The 25525-nt window shown below is 39.3% G+C and overlaps 1 long non-coding RNA gene across 2 annotated transcripts in view; it reads left to right on the forward strand.

Moving 5' to 3' along the window:
• LOC142601536 (uncharacterized) overlaps window positions 1–20481 on the forward strand; it is a 40300-nt gene extending 19819 nt beyond the window's left edge. For both annotated transcript variants that reach the window (XR_012835053.1, XR_012835054.1), the window contains 2 exons: window positions 612–779; window positions 19912–20481. This is a non-coding gene — a long non-coding RNA (uncharacterized LOC142601536). The remainder of the gene's footprint in view (window positions 1–611; window positions 780–19911) is intronic.
• The last annotated feature ends 5044 nt before the right edge of the window (window positions 20482–25525 follow it).

The raw sequence follows: 25525 nt of genomic DNA on the forward strand, positions 1-25525 counted from the left end.
AAATGAGACACGGAGAAAAGAACCCCCTTGTCAGCATCCCCTCCGTGATGCGTGGACGAGTCAGAGAGGACAGTCTGCCTCAGTGTCACAAGAGTGCAGAGTCCAGCTGAGGACTGACCTTACTACCTCCAGTCTGTACAAAGAGAGGACAATCTCTCTAAACTATGGAGCTCGTTAGCATGTTGAAAGAAGTCCTTTCTGAAAGCTGAAGGGAGTTACAAATATGGGTGATTGAGTACAATTTTAGATATTGATGTACAGGTGTGGGAAGTTCTTGTCTGAGCGGCCTATTAGGTGAAAATAAAAATTAGTCCAGAGCAACTTTGAAAGATATATCAGATTGAATAACCTCACATGTATTGGATATCAATTCAATAATTCACTGGCCAAAAAATGTTAATTACCACTGCACGTGTATCTTTAAGATCAGGTTATCATATGATCCTAAAACAGTGTTCAAAGCGGAATCCTTAAGGTGTGGTATGGAAAGGCTCTGCAGCCCTCATGGGACAGGGTCTCAGTAGAGACAGCGTAAAGATTTGCTCTTGGCCAAACTGGTAACACCACTTATTTCAGAAAAGAAATGTCACACAGTTCTCCGCTCTTCCCAGCCTCAATACCTGGAGGGGAACCAGAAGCAACATGCCTGCTCCTTTGGCTGTGCGCAGTTTCTGCTTGACGTGTCTTGGGTTGTTCCTTCAGCAGACTGGCTTGTGGAGTGAGTCATAAGTGTAGAGGTGCTGAGAATTCAGAAATCATCTACACAAAGAAGAAATAAGGTAAAAATGCCTGTACTTTAGTTTTTACAGTGTACTGTAAGTCTTTAACATTTGGCAGTGAAAGGAGCTGAAGTGCATCGCTAAAGTCTACCATAACCAGCTAAATTATTATGCATACCTGGAATGTTTTTCAGGGCAAATCAAGGTCAAGAATGATTAGGTTCAGATTTTACTTATATTCCTCACATATGAGTCTGTGTGAAAATGGTAACATTTCTCATTATAATTTTTAAGAAGATTGCAACATTTTAAAATGTTACATAGATTTTTCTGATATTGCTTATCCCATTGTCTACAGTAGAACTGCTCATGTAAAGAGGTGAGTGAGATTGTTTGGTAATCTTTTGACTTCTTGCTTAGTCTGTCTACTCTAATTTGAACATCATCTGTCTTTAAGAAGTTTCTTCTTGGCTACTGTTAGTCATGTTTAGATTCAGATTTGGAAAATGCCATATACAGTCCTGCCCTTCCCTGTTTTCTTTTTTCTTACAAAGGTAGGAAAAGTATAGAATGCCACGTTTGTTACAGGAGAGAAAAGGGATAGCTTTAAAAAGTAGGGAACACTTTGGCTAAATATGCTTTTTGAGTACAAATATGATTCAGCAATTAAATTTCATTTGATGATGAAATAAACATCAAGAACAAAAGACAAATTATCTACTACAATAGGGAGCAAGCCCTCCCCAGTTGTACCTTAACAATGTCACATGATGATTTGCCACTGCTTTGCACACAACCATACAAGCAACTTTCTAAACTTCCAGGACTTTTAAGAAGTAGCTGCAGACAATAAGCGAGCCACGACAAATAAATCTTACTATCGCTTTGTGGAGTTACTACAAATTTCTTAATTTATAGCTACTTACTTGGGATGGGGAAAAAAGCAATTTAAAATAATTATTTTCAAAATTTTTAAAATTAATTAACTTGGTATTCTGGTATTCTTGGTATAGTGTCAGTAGTAATTCTACATTGATATGGAGCTGAGCAATGGTATGCTTATGTTTTGCTGGAACAGCAGAAACTTACTCTAATTGTTATTGATTACTCCAACCTACAGCAGTTTCATAAATATTTCTGCGCTTGTAAAAATATTAAGTTTCTATTTGTGTCACTTTGAATTTGCAGGATACCTTCCACTTGTTTTTCTTCAAATGATTGCCTCTATCTAAAGTTACTTTTTTATGATTATTTATTTTTTCTACTTGCTTTAGTTAGCAGGAAAATGTTGCACAGTGACCGAGTGGTCTCAAATCTCAAAGCTTTTCCCACCAATTGATCAAAATAGATCTTAGGTGGAGAACTGCTGTTTGACGTTATAATTCTTGGGTGGTTGGTAAGCCGATTTAAGGTAGCTAATACCATTCATCACTGAAAGAAGAAAGCCTATGGGATTGGAGCACCAGATTAATTTTAAATCTCAGTTTAAGTAGGAAAGTTCGAGTGTACATCTGAAATAATAGCAAATGCTCCACCCCAAATATTTTCAGCATAAAGCACAACATATTTTGATCAGAGAGTATCTAATGTGATGTTTGCAAACTTCATAAAATATACATATCCTTCCCTGTCTGATCTTAAAACATTTAAGCTTTAAAGAAATTATTATGAAGTGTCTAATGTTTATGTGGTTTTGCTCTCTTTATTGCATTTTTGGGTAGAGAGGAAAGATACTAAAAGGACCTTGTAAAGAGAGAAAGCAAATTCTTGTTTATAAAATGAAAATCAATGCTACCCAAAAAACCCCGATCCAACAGTATAGAGGAGTCTTAAATGCTTCTATAGGAATATTTGTACCTACAGTACACCTCAAACTAGGTATTTTATAGCTAGGCATGAATGGGAGCCCAATTCAGAAGATTTATTGAACAGACTGTGGTTTCCTTCCCATGGAAATTGAGGAGTGTGAAGATGGTGCACAGCCACGTCTTGACCCACTGCGTGCGGGGTGGAGGAAGCCCAGCCTGTATTTGGGCCTAGAAATGGTGAGGTGCCCCCGCTTCAGATGTATCCAGCGCCTGTTAATTTATGCTCCTTGTCTGCAAGGTAGGTCAGCCCACAGGGCTGCTGCGCAGCGCTGCTCCCCGTTCATTAGGCAGCCTGGCTAGTGCTACCATCCAACATGTGCATCCTAAACTGGATGCGATGCTACTTTGACAGGGATATCCACAGCAAAGAGAGGATGGAAACAGCGTGAAGTGAAATATCTGTGTTAAAAATACTGAACGCTACATGTGTCACCCTTGGTAAAGCTGGGAGTGCAGCTCTGTGCCTGCTGCTGAAGGGAGGGCTGTGAAAACAGGAGGGAAGAAATAGGAGCGGTCTGTCTGGAAAGGGGCAGCACCCAGGTCTAGCAGCACTAAGAGGTGAAAAAGAACCATTTGCGTCAGTCTGCAGGTGCAGCAAACCATAGGAACATGTTCGGCTAATCTGAGCGTAGCAGGGAACGGCTGCTTTGGGACAGGGTTCTTGGCTTCGCTGTTTGCTCTGCCTGTGGCCGCTCGCTGGCCCTCAAGATGTTGCGTGTTTGTAGCCATCTTTTCTCCCGTTGTAGTACCTGGCATGCTGTGGCTCACTACCAGTAGTTGCTGGGTCTAATACATCCTCTTTGAGATCTGGTTATGGAATCAAGTCCTATTTCATCTGAGCTCGCAACCTTGCCAGTGCCTCTCCCTTGGTACGCTGGCTCCTTACACCATCACGCTGCAGCGGCTGTGGTGCTGTGGCCTAATACAAACCTATCTCTGAAAATTGTGGGAGGTTTGGAAGAAAGATGTCTGCAATGATGTGAACCTGAGTAATAAATACAGGAATGATTTTTGTTTAAGTATAATTTTTGTTTAAGAAGGGCCTCCATATATGCTTCAAAGTTATTCTAATAATCAGATTTCTACTTTTATTTAAGCCTATTTATCCTGGTCATCTGGTTTGTTCTACAAACACCTTTTGTTCCCCCCAAGTAATTTTTCAACCTATTGAGCAGTTTGATTTTAAGAGAAAAAGGTTTTTCTAACCTCTCAGAGGTTTGACCTGCCTACAAGTTTCAGTGGCTGTCTTGAGGGAGAACATTATGTCAGCGATAAGAATTAGGTGGAAAAAATATGGGAAGCTCGAGTTGATCTGTTTCGTTGCTGTGCTAGATGAGTTAAAATATTTGTGATTCAGAATCAGTCATGGCTGTTTCTTCTTCTTTCATAATAGGTTTTGGGGGGAGATGGGCCGAGGGTGGGAGAGCAGCAGGAGGAGTTTAGAGGATCTGGAGGAAGGACTTAATACTGCGAAAGTGAGAAAGAAAGAGATTGGAATGCGTAGGAGAGAACTAGAGTTACTATAGAGGATGTAAGTCATAAATCTATAGGAAGAACTTTGCTAGCCATACTTCTTACGAAAGAAGTAATTTAAATGCAGAAATTTTCTGAAGTCTCAGATCTTTTCATTAATCTCCAGGTTAGCACTTTAAAAAGGTTTGCTATAAATTCACCACTTGATAGTTTCCTCCCATTGGTACAAGACTTTCCTGTGCTAGATTTTACACCTCCTTTTTTTTTTTTTTCTTTCAGAATTAGCACCAAGCAGCTATATGCCATGTGCACGTTTCTCTATTATCGCCAAACCCCAGGAAGCTCAGTAAGTTTTCTTTATGGCTCCTATGCACTGCTGGAACCATACCTAAGTGGAGTGTTTGACTGTCAGTGATTAGATACCACGAGGGTATATACTTTAGAAAATATCATAGTTGGCATACAGAAATAGACAAGTATAACAGCACTGCAGAGGACCATTTATTCAACAGGCATTTCAGTTGCATAAACAGTAACACTTACCGAGTTCCTGACATTGGCTTCCAGCTTCAATAGTAAAATTGTTTCTGAAAGAGCTTCTCTGTAACCAGTTTCCACCATACAGTGTGGCAGAAATAAATGTATCCTAAATTCAAGAAAATTGTGGATGTCAGAGATGAGCAGATTCCTACTAGTTTAAAATTTTACTGTTTATGATACTGTTTTCAGTGTTTCAGTGTAAAATACTTCTTTGAAGGGAAATACCCTTAAGAGAAATATAATATTGGTGGAATATTTGGTGGGATTTTGGGAGACAATAATCTTATTACTCAAATATTCCAGTTTAACATGATGCTTATCATAAAGATGTGAAGTGACAGACTGGAATAATGCCAACAGACAGGCTACTCCCGAAGCAAAATGTGCCAGGTCTGTCACTCTTATTATGAGCTTTTATTAGTTCTTGTGTTGGTTGTCATGAGGAACTGGTGCTGTTATCAAGGTATTCTTTGATAGTACTCCAGTAAAAGTACTAGAGAGAAATCTTCTTTTCCTTCTTCCTTTATTCCTTCCCCTTTTCCTGATTTCTGATTATCTGTTAAAGTTCTTGAATTGTTTTTTCCATAACCAGTCATCTTTGTATTTTAGATCTTCCTGCTTTCTTCTGCAGCCACGCCACTGTGGGTGCAGTTTTTGTTATATTTGAGTGGATGGGCTGATCTTTCATACTAGAATTACAGTTTCTAACACTTCTAAGACAACAGTAATAAAATGACAGAGAAGATCATATGGAGACCATGCCCTAGAGTGTGTGTACTTTTAAAATGTCATCAGACAGGGCCCACAAAGGTGCTTGTACCACCCATGTTTGAAACCCTCTTGTAAAAAGTTAGCCAATACATTGCAGCTTAGTATTGAGTAGTAGTCTAGCAATGGCATCAGTGCATGCTGCTATCTGTATCAGTCTAACTTAGAAATAAAAGTGTATTTGAACCATCTGTCCCCTTCTTTAAATTATTTGGTATGGTCTGAGTCGCACTAAATAAGTAACATTCTCCGTTTGCAGAGTAGTTCTCAGTAACTTTTAATACAGCCTTACACAATGAGGTGCAAATTGCACCAAAACCATAAACCCCCCAATATTAGTACAATAATTTTCTGAAGTTTTGCCACCTTCATCATTTTGGTAGGGGCTAGCCCCCCGGGGCTGCAGTGACCGCTGGGGCCGGCGGGATGCTCTGACGGTCACAGGAGGACAGAAGCGGGCAGCTCCTGCCGGGGCTCCCCCACTCCACGCAGCCCACCCCAGCAGCAGCAGAGTGCAGGTCCTGGTCGGCACCTTTCCGACCCTGCAGCCCCGGGCACGGCTTGGCTTCCCCTGTAAGTTAGAATAACCACGAGCTGCTCTAATTTCTCTTGGCAGAAAGAGCTCCCTGGAGGCATTCCTCTGTTTCCAAGTACTTTGCGTTAGTCAGAGACGCTGCTTAAGACGCTCTCTGTCTCTGTGTCAAGGACAGGGAATACGTTGCATAAAGCACTTTGCTCAGAGGCCTGTTAAAGGCACCTTTATGTCTCTAATGGACTAGAGCAGTGCATGAGGGATTAATCAGAGGGCAGGAAAGATCCCCCCTCCTTGTTTCAAGCAATATTAGTATCTCACAGACCCCATTTTAATTTTCTTATACCACTTCACAAGCCAACTGAATGCTTCAGGACAAGTCACTTATTACTCAGGGACAGTAAAGGATAGGAGCTTCACTGAGGCAATATATTTACTTCTAGGAAGAGTATCTTCTGTCAATTCTCATTTTCTCATTGTTTTTGAGCTTGCCTAGGAGGAACTCTGGTGAGATCTGAAGGGAATCGCCACGGGACGTCACTGTGACAGGACTCCCTAAGAAGGTCTCAGAGGGCCTCTGACAGGAGATAGGGGGACGTTTTTTACTTTCTCTAATATCTTCTGCAAACACCAACAAATTCCTCTTCACACACCGCCACCTGCTCCCCCCCATTAATAACCCACATACTTGAGTGAGATGGTATAGATTTTCCATACCTAAAACAAAATTAGAGACGATACAGTAACGGGTTCACAGCATGGATTATCTCCGTGGCAATATATCATGTACCTTGGAAACTACTTGGTCTAGATGAAGTATGTTAACTGTTTGTTGTTTTCTAACTAGGTGCAAAAAAGGTGCCTGAATTACTCTAATCAGCTAATTTGGTAGTTAGTCTTTTTTTCCTTTTTCTTTGTTTAACATCCCCCTTTCCCATATCCTCCCTGTGTCTTTCCTGCTCTGTTAAGCTGGCATAATTAATTTTCACCCCATCGTGTATTACTTTCTTGCCATCAACCACCGGTGAAATTGCAGTTCTCCAGCCTCTCTCTCTGAGACAAAAGAAGCACTCTTATGCTTTCTACGAAGTACCAAATACCTTCGAGGTGTAGAAGGTGGAAGCTCTGAGCACATCTCTCTCCTCTCGGGCTATCTTTCAGTGACTTTCGTGCTGTTCTAGTTGGCCCTGGCCTGCTAATACCTGGCTAGAAACTGAGAGAATAAATGAACTCATGATGGGTAAATACTTACCACTGCTATTCCATGTTTTTTATATGCTTTGTTTTGTAACACTGTTGTCAGTGTTGTTTCAAAAAAAATCCATAGGAAAGTGTGTCACCTACTACATTTCCACTTCAAGGAAAGGGCAAAGAGCCCTTTCTTAAGAGACAGGTTCATCATCAAAGTAATGCACAAAAAAGTGAAAGAAAACATAGAAGGGAATGATAGAAATGTTGGTTGAAAAGAAGGTCACCCTGTGGAGCATTCCTTGCAAACCGGGACTGTCGCCAACCCTAGATCAGGCCAGCCAGGGCTTTGTCTGCTGGAGTCTGGAGAACTTCCAAGGGTGGAGTTTGCACTGCCTCTCGGGTAACCCCTTCCAGCCCTACCCTCCCCATGAGGAACTCTTTCCTCCAGGACATTGTCATCACCAATACTAAGAAGAGCTGGGCTGCATTATATTTGTAAGTGCCCTGCAAGCGGCTGCAGGGTGCAAAGCCACCTAATCCAGCTTCCGCAGTCTCTCCTCACAGTCACGAGCTGTAGGGCCATTACTGTCTTGGTAGTCTTCTGCTGGAGTTTTTCCAAATTCTCAACATCTCTCTTGAACTGGAGAGTCTAAAAACTGATTATGGTATTTCAGCTGAGCCTCAATGAGTGCTGAGTTAGAAGGGTACAATAATTGATCTACTGGCTGTTCTCCTCACATGTATGTGTAGTTTCCCTTGTTGCTTGTAGTTTCCCTTGTTGCTACGAGAGCACGCTTTTTAGCTCATTTTCAACTAGGCATCTGCAGTAACCTGGACCTTTTCCAGCATAGCTGGTACCCTGCAGGTTGGCTTCCAGGGTGTATGGACAAACAAGTCTATTCTGCCATAGGTGCAGAACTTCTTGCTTTTCCTTGTTGAACTTGAGTTGGCTCAATTCTGAAGCTTTTCAAAGTCCTTCTGGGCTGACTGGATAAATCTCCCTGCTCAGAGACTGAATCTCTGAAACGTGTTAAAAGTTCAGACTTAGCCAATTTAACCACATTGAATTAAGTTTATTACAAGAGCGAGTCTCTTCATTGTTATTAGAGACACATCATGCAGTTAATTTCTTTCCCCTTGCTATAAAACATTGTGAACAAGAGTGTTCCGCTGAAACAGGAGGGTTTCAGCTCCCTCCTGAAACGTGCGTTAACCCCTGCTCTAACGTGCGTTATCATCTATTCTGTGAACTCCCAAAAGCCTGAGTTTTATCTTCCTCATTTGTTGTACCGCAATTGATCCAGATCAGACTAAACAAAAACGTTTCAGCTGGTCTAGTTCAAAACAGGCATTCTGGATTCTGACCGGCCAATTTCAAGTATTACTAGTCTTGCAGGTATAGTTAGTTCATAGGCTAATTTATTTCAGAATCATCTTAAGCGTCAGCAGTTTTTAAAAGGCTACGGTACTAAATTCTGCCAGGACCCGATGCAGCAAATTCGGCTAGTAATTCTTGCATTTTATTTCATTAATCAACATAAAGCTATTCCGCATTTTCAAATGCAAAAAATAAGAACGGCATTAAGATCTGTATTTTTTAAAATATTTTTTATTGACTTAAAAGGTCTATTTCTTGTTTTACTTCACCACTAAATCATTTCAAAATCACTGAAGGCAAAGGTGTTACACTAGTATAAAATCAATAAGAAGAGAGTTAAAAGGGCCATACCTTCTACATGCAGTGAATGAGAAATAAAAAAGAGGTTTATAATATCATAAACCTTGGAACTGTGTCTGGTAATTATCCCTGATATAGCCTGCCAGGGAAATGACCACCATCTGCTGCTGCCCACCAGTGCCCTGAAAACACAATCAGGCTGCTAGTAGTTACTGGAACTAGCGGTAAACTCATCCTCTCGATTTCAGCTCTTAAGATTACATGTAATTCCATGTAAGATGCAGGCTCAGTCCACACAGATTTTTCAGGCTCTGAAGTTGCGAATATGGAAGTAGATCTCATTTGCCCTAAACTTGCTGCTCAGCTTCCCCCTCTGTATTTGTATTTCATTGCTGCTTTTGTTTTTAAATTGCTGGCAAAAATGGCTACCTGCCGAGGTTTTGGTGTGTTCTCTCTGGTTCGTGCATTTAGAAGTGGGACTTTTTGTCAAAGAGCAGCTTTGAGCTAAAGCTAATCTTTTTCTTTATGAAACTGAGATAAGGCTGCTTTTAAAATAAAGAAAACATTTCAGGGTTCTGAGGGAGTTTCAGTAATAAACACACATCTCTACAAGGAATATACAGAAACTTGACCATGGTAGGACAGAGTGTGATAAAGAAATCTGCCTGAAATGAAAGAACTTACAGTAGGAAGAAATGGCACAGAAAAGTTAGATTACAAGAAGGAGGAGGGTGAAATAGAAAAAGCGAGAATTTGTGAAGAATACAGGGGAACCTTGATTCTAGTTTGGCCATTCCTGTGTCTCTGACTTTCAGTGCAATAATAAAAGGGTACCTTCACAAAAGATTTTCTTAGTAAAATAAGTAGAACAATAATAGAAAAAAATACTCTGTAAGTTCCAAGCACTTCAAAGTACAGCAAAAAATACTAATATATTCAAGCAATAGCTTCTAAAACTAGAGAATACAGAATTTAGGAAAAAAATGGGAATATGAATAAGGCAGGGAGGAGAGAAGCTGCAGAGGGATTCTGTTTTGTTTGCTCTCCCTCCCCCATTTCAGATAGATTAAAGAATTATTAAAAATTAAAATGCAAAATCACTCTCAGACAAACCAAGTGACAATGGCTTCAGCTGAACTGGGTAATATCTGGAACCCAGGGGACCCAATTGTTCTTCATCTGTTTTTGGCTATGATATAAAGGGTCTCTCTGAATCATTTGGAGTGGCCTGCAGCAGTAATAATGTATTCCTTAGAGCTGTGCTGCTCATTGACAGAATGCAGGACAAGAGAGGCAAAAACCACTGGAGAGGCTTTTTGTCAGTGTGAAATGAAGTACTTTGGCTTCTGTGAATGAAAACAAGACTGTGGTGGCATTAGATACAAATTAAGGATGAAAATAGGCTCTGCCATAAGAGGTATTTCCCAAGAGGTAGCCATCTCAATTTTTGGTCAGTGTTTGGAGGCAAAAAGGATGTAGGGCTCAAGCTGAGCTTGACTAAATCATGGAATGTGTTTGCAAAATTAAGGTTTGTTAATATTTTAGAAAAATGTTGTAAAGTTTTGTTCATTTAATTGTTGAAAGTATCATTAGGGATTCAGGTGGAAAATGTTACACTGATAGACAGTAGTGTTACAAGGAAAAATAAATCCACTAGCCTTTCAGGCAGTAATGGGCACCAAACACAAAATTTCCGCTCCATGACACGTAAACCCTGTTCCATACGTAAAGAGGGAGGAAAATAAGGGTTTACGTATCGTACTAAACCATCCCAGTAGTCTGTATTAGGGACTCCCATGCGTAAGCTTAGGAGAGTGAAAGAGTGGAAACTCCTCTCCCTCCCTCGCGGGCCTCCTGGCTCGGTGGCTGTTAGTCACACTGCCTTTCGCAAACGTTCCTGCGCCCGCTGTGGAAAATGCAGGCAGCCCTACGGAAGGCAGGGCGGCACAGCAGAAGGTACTCTCATTGGTATTGGTCTTCTGAGACTGCTGCTGCTGCTCTTAGCTGCTTTCCCCCCCCCCCCCCCCCCCCCCCCCTTAACTTTCAAGTCTGTGCTTTCCTTATAAAATAATAAAGGAACCTCACAGTGGTTCTGTGCAATCATCTCAAGGTTTTAGTCCCAATTCTCAACTCGCAATATTTTTATTTCAGCTTAATTTCCTTCTCTCCAGTGATATTACTCTCCAGTTACATTGAAACATGACTTTGTGAACTATCTTTATGGACAGCGTATAGATGCAAATTCAGCTAAATATATATGTTTAGCAATTTATTGCAAGTGCTGCAGTACATACAAGGAGAAAGATGGAACCTAACGTGGAAAAAAGATTGTTGTAACATAATTCTGTTTCTACCTTTCCCCATAGTGAGTGAAAGATCGCACAATGCATAACTGTGAAGACAAAGGTACGGTATAATACATTTATCCTTATACCACTCAAGTGAAACAACCATGAGAAAGATAAGGGTCCTAACCTCACAAGGTATATAAATGATAAATGTGCTATAATATTTTTTATCTCTCTGTATTTTTTTCACCTTTGATGCTGTTATATCAAGATCTCTGGCACAATATTGTAGAATACATTTTATTGCTATATAAGTCGGTGTGCTATCTTTATAAATAAATATGTTCAGTGTATCAATATATTAAATGAAAATGCTAACATTCTCTTAGCATGCCTACAAAATGAATAGCATCTTTACAATGCTATTTGATATGCTGAAACCTAATGATATTTCTTGTTCAGAGTCTGTAGCCATTCAGCTTGAAAACAAATAATTAAAATAAATTATACCCTCAGCGTCTACAAACTAAGGAGGCGAACAAAAATAGCTGTGTGGGAGGGAGGTTAACACAGGGATATCTGTTGACAGCGTTATGAAGACCTCAAAGGGATTCATACATTTGCCTGCCTGCGGTGATATGTGTGAGGAATCCCATGTCAGACAGTTAAGTTTAGCAAACAGGATTTCCAGTAATAGATTTTCAGAAAACTGTGGTTACCCAGGGGTATTGTGTACTTCCCAATTACTTGAACATTCAGAGAGACTTTGGCCTTTTTCTTCTCCGCTCATGTATGCGTGTGTGTATATGTGTATAATTGTTGGGTTTGCTTGTTTTCTGTGGTTTCTGCTTATGTGCTTGGCGTAGTGAGAGATTCCGTGACCTTTAAGACAGCTGCCAGTCACTTTCTATAGGTGCTGGCACGGATACATGCCAGTTTTTCTGATGGTGATGAGTGACTCTCGCAGCTGTTGTCGTTTCACCTCACAGCTCCTTTTAGTTTTCTTCCTCTGTTAATTTTTTCAATGCTTAGTGGAAAGTTTTCGTGTTCTGGAAACTTTAGGTCTCGAATATTATTAATGCTGAAGGCTCTGAGATGCAGGCCCCTCTGCCATGCTGAACAGCTAATGAAGTTTCTACTGCGAGGAAATCATCATTAACAACCCAAAACTCTCAGCTTGGGGCAGGGCATCCTCTTTAGTCTTTTCCGTGTATTCCGATATCTGTTTATTGGCGCTCATCATTTCAGAGGAAGGAGCCAGCTGAGGTGATGTATGAGTAGAAGCAAGGAGAGAATTTTAATAAGGAAAGCAGCATGGGCCAAGTAGCCTTCTCTGTACTTTAATATGCCTTGTGGTCGTCTTGTCTCCAAACACATCTGACTATAAATAGCTTTGTTTTCACCAATCTGCTACTCTTGCAGAAGAGAAGAGAGGCGTTAGGCAGGGCTACACTGTCTTACTGGGCAAGAACAACAAAGGCTTTTGTCACCCCTAAAAGGCTTGACCCATTTGCAGCTGCACGTATACCCTAAATACCAGTCTGGCAGCTGACGTATTAAATGGACTTACATATCGCCAACTGAAAGGGGGAAAAACTGGAGGGACCTGGACATAGGGGTTTGCAGTGGTGTGCAATGGAGGTCCCATTTCCCCCACCCCAAAGGATGTCTGTAGCTGTGCCAGAGCAACAGCCCAGCCTGTTCCCAGTCTCTCATTACCTGAACAGAAGATGATGTCCTACACGACGACTGGAATCCAGACTAATGTGAGATCTGAAAGTTAATTTGGTGTTGGCCTATAGTCTTTAAATGATCTAGGCTTCTCTGAATAAGGCTGGTAACAAGATGTCTCTTTTCCTACCCTTTTTCTTCTTCTGTCTCAGCTGCTTTCTCAGGAGATCCTAGTCCATAAACAAAAAGCAGAATACTAAAAAGCCAGAGGGAAATGAAGGAAAATTTTCACAGGGAAAAAAAAATAAATTAATTCAGATTCAAAAGATGAGAAGAGTTCTGGGTGACTTTTGATTCTTTTAAAAATTACTTACTTTCCCTAAACTAATGTCTGGAAATGATTTTTTTTGCATTTAAAAAAGAGGTGGGACTTTAGATTAAGTTCTCTTTAGGGAGAATTATTGTTAGCTTGGACAGATATCAGACTTTTTTTTGATGCAAGTTTCATAATTTCGGGCATATCAATGAACAGTGTCACACTTAGCAGCTATATCTATCTGCCTCTTTGGATTTGAAATAGAGTTAGAGTACTTCAGTGATTCACTTACAAGACCAGAAGCCAGAAGATTTGGGGACAGATTTACAACTTGTCTAAATTCATCTTAGCTATTTATGGCTTCAGAGTAAGTGACCTAATTTACATCAGCTCAAGACCTCCACTTTGCAACCTCTTCCCATCTATTTCCAACTCTGACCAAAAAAATACTGATGTAAGAAGTCCAGCAAAGGACTTAACCCCTGTACCCCAGTTTTCTCTTTTGCAAAATAGGATGAGGATGATGATAATTACATATGTTACTTAGATAGTGATTCTGAACAGTGGAATTTGAGATTTTCAGAATGAAATGTCTGTGGAAATAAGAAACTGTATGGGAATGATATCTGGGAATATCTTACAAGGAAATGATATACAGGAGCAGTTTGATTTTAGAAGCCAAGCCTGTTTTGTCCATGTTTTCACTCAATCTAGATCATGACTCTTGGAGGGATGGCTACCTTCCCCTCCTGACTCTGGTTTCTGTACAGCTCCGGACACACTGATAATAAACTGAACTAAAAATGCTGAGTTACTGATGACACGAGAATGTGCCTAAAGCAATTAGTGCATTCATTATCTTTGCCATTTCTTGGCCGATACGTGTCTTTGTAGAAATCAAAGATTATTTCAGTCCTGAAAATGGCGTTGCTGTGATTCCATTGTGCTGCGCTTTTCATGCAGTGCAGTAGCTAAGAGGTGAGAGCGCTGTCCATTTTGGAAAGAAAAAGCTGAGACCATCCATTTAATGTCACTTAGGACCTATTACAGCAGAATAATTCAGTCATTTAGAATTTTAGATCAAAGTATAAATAGTCTAAAGCTACAGTGCATCCCAGAGGTGAGAAGATGGAGACTATTTGCAGTCATAATACCAGATGTTTAGCCATTGCTATAAATTCAACAACAAAAACTGAAAATAAAAAGCGAGCTGTTAATTGGGGATATTTGGAGTCATGTCACAGGTGAAAGATGATCTAAAATGCTGCTTCATAGCACAATGCAATAGTGAAATTAGCACATGTCTATTATCACTGCTTGCGACTCTGCAGGAAACTAATGGAAATAGCTTAATCTTTTCAAGCTCCTCTAAAAGGAGAAATATAGGATTTCACCTGTGTTACTGAGTTTTCCCTCCTCTCTTAGTGCTTGCCAAATTCTTACTGCACAGCAGATTTTTATTATTTAATGCCTTGACTGTAGATTGAATAAATAACTGTAGAGATCAGGGACTCGGTCATTCATTTTTAGAGGCAGCTGTAGCGATGCGTTGTGGTAACGGTTAGAAAGGGAAAGGGTGCAGTCCTAAAATTCCCCCTCTTGAACCGGTTTCAGGAAGTTCTCTTTCCAAAGCAGTAAAAGCAAAGGCATTAATTATACATTTCCATTATGACAGAGCCAACATCAGCAGTGACTAAAACATAATTTGTTTAGGTGGCAGTGCAGGCTGTTCTCTGATCAAGTTTTGTTTCCCACAGGGAGGCATCAGTCTTAAATTACACAGCAAGCAGGCAAGAGAAAGGAAGCAAACAATAAAACACTTCCCAGAGGAAGAAAAGAAGAAAATTTGTCTCTCAACATCCTATTAAATAAATAAATCTACATTTTTGTCACTTTAACAAAAAAATCAGCAGTGGGGTTCAGTTTTAATTAAAGGAAGTATGTTTTCTGTGGGGCTTCATAGGATTCTATTTTAGATTTCCAGTGAGAAGTTGCTTTTCATGCAAAGGAACTTTCCCTCAGAAGGAAGGAAAGGACAATAGAAGGAAAAATCCTTGGGAAGTGCTGGCAGGAGGGAAACATGGGATATTTTACTTGTTCTACTGTAATCCATTAAAATAGAGTGATTTGGATTTTCTTTAGTAAGCTATGCACAAAACCAGCACCGCTCTCTAGCAGTATATTTAGTTGTACAGGAACACTGATACCTATATATTAGCATACAATTGAAGTTAGACATGCATCTATCTGAGGAAATATATGTATGTTTTAAGCTAGAATTCAGTTTAATACAATTAAGTATGGGCCCAATTTTACTTTATCTTCAATTTCGGTGGATCTATGATTTTGCATAAATCTATGAACGTATTTTAGTACCTTACCGAATCAAAGACCCCAAAGGAATGCTTTTGTTATTTGCTTTTAATTTTTGGCTGCTATAAAGAACCACTGGTTGTGATTTTCTATTGTAATTTGACTTTTAATATCATATCCCCCAACTGCTTCAGCCTCTCTGTATTTGGTGTGCATAAAGCAAAAGCAAATATAAGCTGATTTTTTATTATCTCCAACACTTTCAGGAGAAACAATAAAAACTATGATGAAATATGTGCCATTTAACAGGAGTATCTTCCTGTTCAACATACCATTCCCCCTCCAGTGGAGTTTGCTGGCAATTTCAGGTGAATGGACAAATCCAAAAATGCACCTTATTTACCCCATGCACAGCAAATACTCCTTTGGAACTGCTATTCTGCAAAATTAGATTCTCTCTGATACAAGCAAAAAACCCTACATGTCATGCAAATGATTATGGAGAATGTTGTGTGAGCTTAGCTGGTTTGATTTAATTTGAAGTAGTTAATATTACCTGTATTGAAAAAAATAAGAAAAGGTGCCTCTGACCACTCAAAACTTTCCAAAGCAATTAGATACTAAAGAGAATTGCTGCCAAATTTTATTTTGAAAGGGAATGAAAGGACATTGTCTCCTTATTGCAGGCTTAAAGCAGTGTGGCTTATTATATAATTTAAACATCTAGCCATGCTTTAATTATAAAATTAACTATACTATACTAGTTATTTCGAACCTTAAAATACAGTGATCTAAGAGTGTATATCATCATACATCTGTCATTCATAAATGGCCAAGTTGCATTGTTGATTCCCCAAAAGGAATGATAGAAACACAGACAAAATGCTATATAAAGCCATAAAAAATGCTCAAAGTAGGCTGGGAACAAATTATCTCCATCTTTTACATGTGTTCTCAGTTTCATTGCTCATACCTGAAAGACTGGCTCACCTGATGTCCCAAGATTACATCACCTCAAGTAAGAATTTTGTGCTCAATTACTGACATGGCAAAGGCTGCAAATCCCACTGATACATATACATATATATATATATATTAGAGTATGTAATGGGGGGGGAGGGTGCCCAGGTTACACTGTACATGGACACCTCCTTCCGTCTATTCAAGAGGTAGAAACTCTAAAATAGGTTGACTACTTAGAATATAGTATTCCTCCCCCAAACTACACACATACACTTTGAAGCATTCCATTAAATTATAGCTGGATTTGCCTATCTGTATTGAAACTGGCTTTCAAACGGCATGTCTGCAGCTCCTGGTGCTGGTGAGCTTTGTGCAAGCAGGCAGACTGAACTGTCTGCCTGCCACCGGGAATTTTCCTCTGAATGTTTCAGGACAGCTAAGCCAAAACCAGAGTGTCTCACAGCCACACGGCTTTACTCTTCCTGCGGCGGATGATGACTGCAGGAGCGAGGCAGTTCCGCTCTGCTGATACGTATTTGCGCGTCTTTCATCAATGTGGTCAGACAACACGAGAGATCATATGGAGCCGTGGCAAAGTACTAAAAGATGTGACTCAGAATGAAATGTGGGAAAGATGTTCAGCCAAAGATGTGCTTGAAGGATCTGACTCTTAATAGGCAGGATTAATTTCAGTTGGTCTGGTTACGCTCCTGAAACGCAGAACTGCACAGAGACCAGTGAAGTTAGAACCACGAGGTTCAGTCCATCAGACCAAGAGGGAGACTTTGTAGTCAGGCCTGACCCATCCATCCCATCCAGGAAAGCCTTTTGCAAATGCAGAAAATCAAATGGGTAGGTGATGGAAAGGTCTGCTGGTAAGTTTTCATCTATACTGACTCTCTCCAAGGGCCCAGTGAATTCATAGGGAAGTAGGCAAGACCAGAGGAAGAGAACAGATCTTCCTTCCTTGCTCTTTGGTGCGCCTGCTGTAAATGAGGTGGAGAGAAGCAGAAACACTTCTGTCACCTGGCAGCGCTCAAGTCTGTTCCTGGGAAGACTATCATGTCTTCTACCCCAAACATGCCAGTTCATTAAAAGAAGAGCTTTTCCTATCTGCTGTGTACAGTTAAACCTTCCTAGGTGGTCCCATCTTACACTTCCATCCTTGTTAAAGCAGAAAATAGAAACTATGCGTGAAATAAGGCTGAATAATCAACCCCACATTGCTCATAGCAACCGTGTTGTATCCTGGAGCAATGGACGTTGTGTTTTACATCCAGGTCGCTACAGCTAATCTTTTCCTTTAGTGAAAAGCACCTTTTTTTGTTTCTTCAGCACCACCTTTTCAGTGGACCAGATAATAAGACAGAGTTGCCCTGATTTATGTTAGTGATTTTACTTCAAAGACAGGAAAAGATCAGATGACTGGATGGAGGTTTGTAGGTTCATATGTACACAGGTATGTATATGCGATCTCATCTGTTGAAAATGGATATTAATATGAAAATGAAGTACGTAAATGGGACAAATAAAATGAGCAAAGCTAATTAGATCTGAAGAAGAATAATCCTGGCTATGTTGGAGTCAATCAGAAAATCTCCCACTGACTTGGTAAGGGCAGGATTTCAACCAAGATGTCAACGCTGAACCATAACAGAATTATAGACTGGGAAATCTTGTTCTGTAATTTACTCTTGCTTAAACAAATTGTGAAGAATATCTCAAAATCAAAGGCCTGGATGGAAGTACCTCAAAACGTGATGAAAATTCAGATCAGAAATTAAATGTAGTCACTCAGGACCAACCCTACATGTCTATTAGACTTTAGTACCATCTTCAGTCCTTTATAAAATGTTTGAGTTACTAGAAAATTTCTGTTGAGAAATCATTGCCAACCGCGTGACAGTTAAGCATGATGACTCAATGGTCTCGCTCTGATCATCTCTCGATTTGGTTGGGGTAGAAGATTGCAGTGGGGCGGGAGGCAAGAAACTGTTCAAAACAGGAGAGCAGGCGGGAGCGCGAGTGCAAAAACACAACTGCAGTGATAGATGCTAGCCTGCTGGAGCAGCTACAAAGTGAATTCCTGTGTCATTTGGATAGTTTTCTTTTTGTTTAGTTTATTTTAAAAAAACAGTAAACTCTCTTATCCGACTTTTCTGTATGCATAATTCTTCATAGGTCTTGTTACGTTTGATAATTTAGAGCCAAAGCGAAAAGAAGTAGGCAACTTGAAGAAGTATGTTCAGTTGTTTGATGCTGGAAGCTGTGAAATTAATTGGGTTTTGAAATGTTTTCTGTATTTTCAGGTTTTGTTTGCGAGCAGTGAATATTCCTAGAGAGAGTTTTGCATCTTTGGTTTTTCTTTCCCTCAAAAACTAGTTATTTAATGATAATATATTATGTGGCATTTTACTTTCTGTTTGAAAAGCCATCATTTATTTAGCAGTGTTCTGACAATGTTTTTAAGATAATTTACCTAAAGTCATTGTCATTTATTCACACTGTTAAAATATTATGCACGTTTCATGAACAGGGACACTAAGATGATCTTTGAAAGTTCAAAAATGCATTGTCTGCAGGAGCAGCTATAATAGAGTTGCACTTGGGGAACGTTTTTCCTCTGATACCTTGTGTTTATACAGCTTTCATCACCTTAAGGAAAGATCTCAAGCTGATCCATAGTTGTAAGATTATTTTCCTCCTCATAAATATGGCACATAAGTCTGACTACCCTGATTTACTGAAATCACAGAGAACATCTTCAGTTTCTTCATGTTGCAGATGAAAGCTGGGCAGCAGGAAGAGCTTTCCTCCTGTGCAAATGTTCTAGTTTTCATCTGTAGACATCAGGGCTTCCTGGAAGATGCCAGACTGAAATGGTTTGGATGTGAAAAGTGCCATTTGGTATTATCCAGACGTAGCGAGCCATTATCTAAATTGTTCTTTTTTGGGGTTACAATGAATGCTGGAATCTTAGTAATTTCCTTTCCAAGCCCATTGAAGTGGACTAAGTTTTGGACTAAACACTGTTGTGAGCAGATTGGAGACCCAGATAAAAGGAATTAAGAAGAGAGGTTGCTCTGGCTGTTCATCTCTGTAATGTGTGTATTTGAAATTTGGAAGTCTGCTGCTCCAGATTGGCTGCTTGTTTCCCAGGCGCAGTCATTCTTAAGTCCCCTTTTAACTTGCTCTCCTCAGCAGGATTTCTTCTGCTTGCTAATTGCCAGCAGTGAAAAATCTACAGAGGCAAATTGATGAGGAAGAAAAGGTTTCCAAACCAAAGCGGCTAAAAGAATTCCAGCCATTGGGGGGTGTGTGTGTGTGTGTGCATGGCAAAAAGAAAAGCAAAAAGCTTTTGGCATTTTATTTTCTTTCTCTTTGTTTGGTTTGGTTTTGTGTGTTACAATAAGGAAAAGATCTTTTCCTACTAATGTTATTGACAATGATTTGGCACTTTGGGAAGTATTTTTGCAGAGTCTCATAGTCCCAGCTCCATAAATAGGCAAGAAATCGATAGTTGAAAATAAACATGTAACTACAACTTCTAGATTCATGTTAAAGATTATGTATTTGCTTTTTTTTTTTCAGCTCTGAACCACAGTATAGCTTGAGGAGAATGACATACAGTCCCCGTTGGTGTGGATCAGCAAGGGTCTGTTTTTTTTACAGTTTCACATAAGTGCATTTCTTTTTCCCTCCTGATCATGCTAAATAGCAGATATCTGTAAGACAGAGTGATAGATCTTAAAAAGTAATTGTATATAGGAAATCATCTGCTGGGAGAATTTCTAAGTTTCTGCAGTTATCTGTTCTTGGCCCAGTACTAGCCTATATCTACATCTATTAACTGAATTCATAGGCCAAATTGATCTTGTTCTAAATGAAAACAGCATTTGGCTGCACTGGGCTGGCAGGCTTACTCTGGACCACAGCGTTAAAATAAAGTACTAAATTTTACAGAGAACTGTAGCGTCACAGAGGTAAACTGATGAGACAGGTAGTTTATACAGAATTGCCTGGGTCATCACATTTTCCATATTTCCATTGTGTTGTTATATGTATAAGGATCAATATTTCTCTTGAAACAAGAACTTACTCCACTTACTGAGGAGACTTGTAGCATCACAGGTTTAAACCAGGCTCCTTATTTAAAATTGTAAGATAGGATTCCTGGATGGAAACTCAAGAGAATATGGAGTAAAAGTAGGTATTTACTATTCTACAGTATGTAACATTCATGAGAGCATTATCAATTGTTGGGTCAAGTTTCTTGGTATTTTTAAGGTGAGTTCAAGAAAGAACTCAGGAGTGATTTGAAGTTAAAAATATCTGCTTTCCAGTAGTAAGAAATACTTGGAAGCATACTCTTCTAGTACCCACTCAAGAAGAAGATGTTTGATGATTTTTCAATTAGCATGCTAACTCACAAGAACTTCTAGGGACGGAAAGTTGAATCTAGTTTCAGATGAAAAATAAGATATGTTTGTAATATAGGATATAATTCATTACTGAAACAACTGTCTCAGGGATATTTCAGTTGAGGCCTTCAAATGAACTTTTAGGGACGTGTCTTAGCTAACCCAGAAGTGCTAGGTTCTGTGCGAGGCTCGCAGGAAGTCAGTTTTGAACATTCAGAGCTTTCTGTGCTTTTCTCAGCAAAGTTGTGAAGCTTTCTCCATACATTGTCCCTGTTCTGATCTCAAACATTTTTCTATGACTGTGTAATGCAAGATGATTGCTTCCTTTTCTGCAAGATGAAAAAGCTGAGTTGCTTTACCTCTTGCCCTAGAACAAGAATGAGGTCTGGACTTTTATTTTTTTTTTTTTTCTTTGCTGGATTCCTTTTGTTTTTCCACACTCATTTTGAACTATTTGTATTGTTCAAAACAAGACACAGATGCTAGGTGTTTAATACAGATCTTATTAGCACTGTGTGTACGTTCTTCATGTTAAATTCTCCTTTTTTGTATATCCAAAAACTTCATTAGACCTTTAGTAAGGGCAAGCTTATATACCGATGTGCTTGTAGTTGATGACTCTTAAATCCTATTTTCTTGGAAAGGGTATTTTGTCATAGCTTGAATATTTTCTTCATGTATATCTTGCACTGAATGTTTCTGATTTAAAACTTACTTGTTGGCATCCAGGCAATCTGATCATTCTTTAATGGTTCTTTTAATCGCTTATTATCCTTAAAAACTTTTGTGGATGTGGCTGTTAATTATACTGTAGTCTGAGTTACTGATGAAAATACAGAAGAGCATTTGTCAAAATATGGGCCTCATAAGGGTCTTCTGATGGTTCTCTATCAGGAAACTTTAACTTGAAATCCATTTTATTGCACGATCGTTCATTCCATTTGCAAGTTTTCTTTAGTTAAGTAAAATGACCTGGAGAGTGGAAAATAACAGAGGTGGCTTTATCAATCAAACCTGCAATCTTCAAGAAACCCCACAAAACCCAACAAAAACTCCCAAGTTTGCTAGAAAAAATTTGAGCTCAGAGAACTGTGTGAAAAGCCTTTAATTATCTTTAAGTTTATTCCTCTTAGAATCTTAAATAGATAGTCCCATTTAAATAGGGTAGTCCTACTTAATAGATAGTGCTGTTCAAGATTCATCAGGACCATCACTTACTGGTTCCCCAGTAATTAATTATCCCATTCTTTTTCGGTACCAAAAGGGATGGCTGTTATTCCCACTTGCTGCAGAATCACACTGGAAGGTGAAACATCTCAGAAATACTTCAAGCCATAGACTGTTTCTACCCTCTCCGAGAGACGGAAACACTCTCCTGGCCAGGACGATTCCCTGAAAGGAAGCGGAAGAGCCTGGTGACCACCTGACTCATGCCTTGTGATGGAAGCAGCTATGCGAAGGAATGCTTCCTAGAGAATCGGTGATTCCTGTTGTCTCTCTGTAGTTCAGAAAGCAAAGAGAAATCAGGAAGGTACAAATATCTGAGGGGAAAAAAAGATGTTTGAACAGCCACTGTGTCCTAGGAGGTCACTCAGTGGACTTTTTCTCCAGAGGCTCCCAGAGCCTTGCAGAGCTCAGGTCAAATGGAATCCCAGGTGTGGGGGCACAAAGTGGCCTTGCTGAGCTGCCTCCCCTCTTTAGGGAAATACACGGTCTCTTAAAGGAGCTGTATGGGAAAAGCACTGGCTGCCCTCTCTACACCCCCTACAACCACACCAGCAGAGGTGAATGGGTGTGCAAGGAAATCATACCGTAACTCACTTTGCTCTGTGAGTTAGGTGTGGAAGGGGGATGTAACCCATTCCCTAGGCTCTGCTGTGACGGAGATGGTTAATTTGCCAACTTGCTTGAAATGCTGAGAGGAAACTCAGACTATCTCAAATAAGAAAAGGGGATGCTGGTAAGTTCCCCAAGATCTCAGTGTGAGAATTCCAAATTTAATTTAAAATGCGACATATGTTCCATCATCCAAATGTACTAGACTGTTTTAGTGCCAAGTAAGTTTTAATTCTTGTTCATATAGGTTTTAAAAGTGAAAACAAAGAAAAGCCATAGTAAGAGGTGAGGAGCGTTCTTGCTATATGTTCAGAAATGAACTAGAAATAACATCCAAGTAAGGGAATTATTTATAGAAAGTAGAATCTGAAGAGAAATGCCAAGAGATGTCAAAACTGATTGAAACGTGCAGCCTTGACAGCTCTGAAATTCATAGGCTGCCTGCCTGCCTGCCAGAATTTGTGCATGATGCTTTATTTTCCTCAACCGCCAGGTTTGCCTATCAGTATGGTATAAATGGGTGAAGGAGAACAACAAACTGGGGAACATTTGTTAGCTCTACTTCCCTCCCCGAGCCTTGCACGATGTGTGTATACTATTAACCACTCTGGTGTAGTTGAAATGATAGAATTAATGCTGCTCACTGAAATACCACTCTTTTCAGTTAGTGCAGAAAAGCAGTTTAAAATAGATTTTGAAAAGATTAAATTAGAGAAGCTTCCTATGCAAAGTTGATTCTTGATTATGATGCCGCATAATGATTACGTTCTGATCATTTTAATGCTTCTCCCAACAAACACAATTATACAGAGAAGCAGCACCAGGTGGGAATGATACGCAACGAGCTCTATTCTCCTGTCAGGGCACCTGAGTACTATGTCTTTGCACTGAAATCTTTGAAGTTACACTATTATAAAAAATGCATAATGAAGAGAGAATGAGATACAGTAGTTTTTTCATTATAGACACAGATTAATCATAGATTTGTAATGGTGGCCAGATAGCATCAATGTAACTGAGGCATATTATATAAGCAAGCCTTGTAACGCCACTGAAAATATAAATATTATTACACTGTATTATTAGGTCTTTATCTCCCTTATTATTCTCCTTTCACAAAAAGGCAAACTGAACTGTACAATTGTTAACTGACCTATTTAAAGTTGCACAGTATCTTCAGAGGTACATCTGAAACTAGATCTCAGATCATCTAACCCTGCTGTCTGCATAAAGACCAATAAAATGACTTTCTTTTCTACAAAAAGAAAAATAAATAGGCTTTGAACAATGATATCTTACACAGATCCATATAAAGGCTTTGTCAGATCTAACACTGTAGGGATTCTCTCTTATTCAGGACCCATTATAATCCAAATCATCCCAGAGACTTAAATGAAAGCAAGATACCTGCCTTGTTCTTGCTGTCCTGTAAACTTTAGAGGAAAACTAACTTAAATAAAAATAGCAATTACGATTATTCTACAGTTTTAATTTACATGTAAAGCTCTTATAGAGGTACAGTAAAATCAGCACAGAAATGTGTTAGGAAGTATTCATCTGATTTCATTACTATACATTTCAAACTGGTATTTTCAAAGAGTATCAGTTATCTATTCATAACCACTTCTTAGAGTGGAAAATTACATTCTTATAATAAAAGCAAATTTAGGAGTAATACATTAAAATTGCAAAAGAGATTTTTCTACTGATTTGGTGCAAACAGAAGATAAATTAAACACTTCAATATTTCAATAATCATCAGAAATACCTTTCCAGTTTCAAGACGTAGATATGTAATCAATTTTATCTTTCTTTAATTATGTTTCATAGCATAACTTTCTGCTGACAGACTACTCAAGGCTTATGTCAACCAGAATAATAGGTTGCACATGTTATTGATTTAACTATCACTTCTAGGAACTGATCTTATGGTTTTATTAGACTGGTTTTAACAGTTCCTTTTGGACAAGCTAATTCTACAGATCTAAACAAATATAGATCATGTTCTCTCGAGATGTGCAATCGTTATACCTTCCTTTTAATTGTCTATGATAATCAATTAAAATTACAGAGCATTCAAGCAGATGTTCAGATCCATTATGTTGGATGCATTAAAGATAGAAAGATGTAAGTTAAGAAAGAGTGTGTCTAGGTTTGCACAGAGCCATTTTATCTGGGAAGTGATCCCTTGAAGCTTGTATCTAGAGTTTTGGACTACAAATCATAAGGATTTTGTTTCCCTGTTTCAGTTTCAATATCTGCTTAGGAATTAAGGAACTCGACCAGGTTCTTCAGGGCAGGAACACCGTCAGACCTTCCATAAAACAACGTGCTTTTAAATTTGGTTGAAACTGTCTTAGTTAATGTTTAAAAGTCCTTTCTTTTATATTCAAATCCTGATTTCAGTGCTCAATAAATTAGAAGCAGTGAGAGTTTTCTTTCAGTGTTGATGTGTACCTGCTTTTTCTCTCTTCCCTCTGCTTTTAAACTCTCCCAGCTGTGTGCTTCTGAATAGGTGTTTAGATTTCTACACAATGGATTTGTGATCCTTACCTCTAGGTTCATGTGTGTACATTTACATCCTACACCATTTGCTGTGTGCCCACAACATCCTTCTGCAATACATAGGTGGTCACTAAAATCTAAGGGATAGTTCTTGGTAAAGACGTTTTGCCCTACTGAGGTGAAGAGAAGGCTGATAAATTGTGAGCTGCAGCTGTCGTGTACGCTGAAAGCGTGAAGGCTCAGCCTGTGGTATGGGGCTGTTCAGGACACTAAACCCCAGGTAAGTTTCTGTACTCCTTCAAGCTCAGTTATACGAATGGCCAGATTTATACCTCTGTGTGCATGCTAAAGGATGCAAACGCCTGGCCGGTTCTGTTGGGCACCAGTGTTCTCACATACAAGAGACCAAGAATCCACAGCGATGGCATCACGCTTTCAAAAAC

Source organism: Balearica regulorum, chromosome 4 (assembly GCF_011004875.1).
Source record: "Balearica regulorum gibbericeps isolate bBalReg1 chromosome 4, bBalReg1.pri, whole genome shotgun sequence".
NCBI lineage: Eukaryota > Metazoa > Chordata > Aves > Gruiformes > Gruidae > Balearica > Balearica regulorum.